Source organism: Colletes latitarsis, unplaced genomic scaffold, assembly GCF_051014445.1.
Source record: "Colletes latitarsis isolate SP2378_abdomen unplaced genomic scaffold, iyColLati1 scaffold0018, whole genome shotgun sequence".
Classification (NCBI taxonomy): Eukaryota; Metazoa; Arthropoda; class Insecta; order Hymenoptera; family Colletidae; genus Colletes; species Colletes latitarsis.
This window is the reverse complement of record NW_027488369.1, coordinates 832,975-837,885: the sequence shown is the minus strand read 5'-3', so window position 1 is coordinate 837,885 and position 4,911 is coordinate 832,975.

The following is a 4,911-nucleotide window of genomic DNA, read 5'->3' as shown; positions in this document are numbered from 1 at the left end:
GTCGATGTAACGTTTTGTATGCATGTCTTTTGTGTCAAAAGTGACATTGAATTTGCAAGCGATAATGTCAAGTTCATAATATCGTTCGACGAAATATTTGCTTGTGAACTTGTCATTTTTAATAATTTATTTTAATTCAACTAGAGAAAACTAGTATATTTAAATCCAATTAACAATGTGTATTAACTAGCGAAAACTAGTATATTCTTAACAAGAGTTAACTGGTTGACTTAACTAGCGAAAACTAGTATATCGTCTAAATTCAAGAAGAGAAATTTCAACTTCTCAAGAAACCCAAAAATTACGTAGCGATTCTAAAATAGTTAAATCCCACCGCTGTCACCAGTTTCTGTTACGAGCCAGGGCCGTGCAGCGCGCGTGGCCTGCGAGTGCGAGAGAGAATATGGAATATGGTATCAATTTGTTAGTTAGGTACACGGACGAACCCGATGCGAAATCGGGGCGCCGCTAGGATAGTTGATAACGAGGACGAACCTGATGCGAAATCAGGGAGCCTCTGGGATGGAGTCACGTACGGACGAACCTGGTGCGAAACCAGGGAGCCGTAGGAGGGTGAAACGTCGTGAACGAACCCGATGCGAAATCGGGGAGTCACTAGGATTGTTGATAACGACGCAGACGAACCCAATGCGAAATCGGGGAGCTGCTAGGAGGTTGGAAGAAACGCAGACGAACTCAATGCGAAATCGAGGAGCTGCTGGGAGGTTGGATAAATCACAGACGAACCTGATGCGAAATCAGGGAGCTGTAGGATGCGGACGAACCTGATGCGAAATCAGGGAGCCGCTAGGATGGTAATAGATTGCGTGGACGAACTCGATGCGTAATCGAGGAGCCACTAGGTTGTAAGAGGTTGTATTTGGATTTGGGGATGTGTTAATTGACCTCGTAACTGTGAATTATTAAATATAATATAACCCGAGCGGTAAGGTTATATTATTATGGGAACGTTTAACTAATAATAATCGCTTTATATAATTGTGGGTTAAAGAAGTTGGGTAACTCTGATTTGATAATAAAAGTAGATATATTCTTAAATCAACAAATAAAATACAATTGTTTCGTGTATCTTATGTCGCGATCAAAGAATGAGTATATTTACCTAAAATGACCTTGCACGGTGTTGACGCACTGGCGATGCGGGGGTATGTCAGTTGGAAATAAAGGCCGCAATAGAATTTATGCCGGTTCACGGATTCTATATGGTTTGATACTAAAGGGTACGGTAGCCCGATCTCGCAAGATACAACTGACTATCAAATCGTATACGCGTGACAAGAGACGTGACGTTGACTCTAACGTGACGGTACGATTATGATCCCCCGAGTAATGAAATCACAGGGTTTATATACCAAAAAATCTGTGTGGGGCGGATTCAAAAGTACGTTAGAAATCACCGTGTGCACTATTCTCCGAATTGTATTAATTAACGGGCTGCTCTATTCCCCGAATTGTATTAATTAACGGGCTGCTGCATCGCGACGGAAGTGACCCCCATTTCAAAGGTTAGATAAGTAGCAGGGCGATTTCATAATGCACGCAAGTGACAAGAAAAATTTGAGGAACGAAACGTTCGACATACGTAACATCTCCCCCCCCCCCCCCCAAGATGAAACATCGCGTTATGCGTGATGCTTTCATATTAGACGGAAAGCGCCCTGTTACTTATTTACAAAAGAAAATAATAAAAGTCGCGAAAAGTAGAATAATTGAAAGCTAAATGTGTCGGGGTGTGTAGTATCATGTTGTGGTGTGTACTCATCGATACTGGTGCGTTGTGTTCTGGGTTTAAACCTTGAGCACGACGTAGCCCACCTCCAACCAGTGCTCGGCCACGTTCACAGGTGGCTGCCCCTGTAGTCGGTCCAGGTGGAGATCGGCAACGACTCCGTCTTCCGCGTTACCGATCCGGGATATTCGGCCTCTTCGATTGCTCAATGCGAGGACTGCAATCCTCGTCCTTGCGTTGAGCGGGGTTATGTTTCTGGGTTGGACCGTCTATCGTAATAATCTTTTGAACGAATTTTCGCTTTATTTAAATTCTCTGAAGTAATGTTACGGATTTTAGTTATGTGTGAAATCAAGTCCTGTAAATAATCTCCATATGATATTAATTTCTCTTTATCTGGGAAGGAACTGGGTTCTCGAGCTACTTTTCCAAAAATTAACTCGTATGGTGTGAAATTTGTTGCTTCGTGAACGGATGTGTTATATGAGAACATTGCAAAAGGAATTAATAAATCCCAATCTTCGTAATTATCCATGTAATGTTTGAGGTATTCAGTGAGCACGATGTGACTTCTTTCCAATGATCCATTAGTTTGTGGTCTGTATCCGGAAGTTGTTATTTGTTTGATTTTAAATATTTCTGCCAAATTCGTCATTAAATTTCCAATGAAACTAGTTCCTTTATCTGTTAATATTGCGCGAGGTGTACCGTAGATTGCGATAAAGTGTCGTGCGAAGGCATCTGCAATGGTCGCGGCTCGGATATTAGGTATTGCAACTGCCACGCAGTATTTCGTCAGATTGTCCTGTATGGTAAGAATATGTCTATTTCCATTAGGCGTGATTGAAAGAGGTCCCACGGTGTCCAGTGATATTTTGTCAAATGCATCCAGCGGTGTGTCGGTGATCAACATGGGTTGGCGAGTCTTTGCTCGAACTAATTTTTGTTCTTGGCAACTTTGGCATGTCCTGATGTACTCTTGAATTTCGTTGCGCATTTTTGGCCAATGGAATTTTGATCGAATGCGTTTGTACGTTTTTGTTATCCCTTTATGCCCTCCAATTAAACTATCATGGGCTTCGCGAATTATGTCCAATCTATCCGATTCAGACGGTGTGGTGATAGCGCAGCTGCATAGAGTAATTTGTTGATCTGTTTCGGTAAAAACTTCTTCCAATATTTTGTAAAATTTGTTAGCTGGTAATTTGTGTAAATCTCCTGTTACAGAGATTCGAAAGGAATTTATTTGATTTTGGTCCAGGGTATGTCTGAGAGTCTTTAACCCATGGGATACATCTTTTGCCGTAATATTGTCGTAAAAATTGTCAGAAATTACTATACTGAAGGTTTTAAACAATCCATTGTCTGAAGTCAATACGTGTCCCTTTTTCGGTTGCGCTGCCAAAAGATCCGGTTTATTAATTATTTCGGTGTCCAGTAATACTTTTCCTACGGTGGATATTAGGTTGCAATCTGCTGATATGAAGTGCGCGTAATGTCCGTTTTCCGCAGCGAGGGTGTTCGAAGAAACAGTTATTTTATAAGATTGTTTTGACGCAGTGTATCGGTGCTCGTTTGCGTCGGTTAAAACATCTGTGTCGGATGCGTATGGTAGGTAAGGGTCAGGCGTGTGGTCAAAGGCGTCAGGTAGCCGTTCTGCACTTGCTTCGGTTGCAACCCTTGCAGGTGGATGAATTATGGCTGGTTGTAAAATTTCGTCTGTAACATGCGGTGTTACCTGTGGAGTACTGAATACATTTTTACGAGGATTTTCCATAATTGTATTTTCATTATTGGTAATTTCAAGTGGTTCTTCAAAGGACATTAGGTCATCGGGTAAATTGTTATCTTCCTCCGGTAGTGTGTTCCTTGTGGAGTTTGCTGCTGGCAGTAAGTTGTTTATGATTTCCTGAGATTCGTCTGGCAATGTTACTTCGTGCGATAAGCTGGGTAGAGTTCGGTGTCTAGCTATTATATTATCGGCGAGTGTTGAATTTTTCCATAAGAGGGGCCTTGTTCTTCGTCCGAGCTACTACTAGCCTCCCGGTATTTGGGTCGGTTTTCCCTATCTCGACGTAACTGTTGTATACGGTGACCTATGAATTGCTTATCGGTAGTCGGTGGTACTTGAGCCCGGAAGTCGGGATCGTCCTTTGACTCCCGCGGAATGAGCGGTAGACAGACTGATGGAGGGTTGCGCGATAACGCGCCCGCGTTCATGTTCGTTTTTCCACACTTGTGGATAACCTGATACTCGTATTCCGAAAGTCGTAATTTCCATTTTATTAGCCTGGAGGTCGGGTCCTTAACTGAATGTAGCCAGACTAAGGGACGGTGATCTGTGACAAGGGTGAATTTTGTTCCATAAATATAGGGTCGGAAATACTTTACTGCGTAAACCATTGCGAGACATTCCTTCTCTGTTGCCGAATAATTCTTTTCAGGTTTATTAAGGCTTCGAGATGCATATGCTATCGGTAAATCCTTTCCTATTTCCCCCTGGCTAAGTACAGCTCCTATGGCGTATTCGGATGCGTCTGTAGTCACGATGAAGGGTTTGGTGAAATCCGGATACTGCAATATAGGTTGTTGACAAAGTTCTTTACGTAATTGATTAAAACTTTGATCTTGTTCTTCTGTCCATTTAAATTTAATGCCCTTTCCTAGTAAATTGATCAATGGTTTTGACTTCACGGTGAAATCTGGTATAAATCTTCTGTAATATCCTGCTAAGCCCAAAAATTGTTGAATATTCTTCTGCGTTTTCGGTGTGGGAAAGTCTTGCACAGCTTTTAATTTTCTTGGATCCGGTCTTACCCCCTTTTCGGAAATTATATGTCCTAAATATGCAACTTCTTTGCGTAGAAATTCGCATTTGTCAGTTTGAAGGGTTAAGCCCTGTTCCCGAAGGCGGTTCAATAATTTTTTAACTTTGATATTATGTTCTTGCAATGATGAAGCGTAAACGACAATGTCGTCCAGGTAAACGAAGAGGTCTGTTCCTTGTAATCCGGTGAGAACTTGATCCATGAGGCGTTGAAATGTAGGTGGAGCGTTCTTTAAGCCAAAAGGCATTCTTGAAAATTCGTAATGTCCATGCGGTGTGGTGAATGCTGTTTTTTGCTTATCCCTTGGATTCATTTCTATCTGGTGAAATCCAC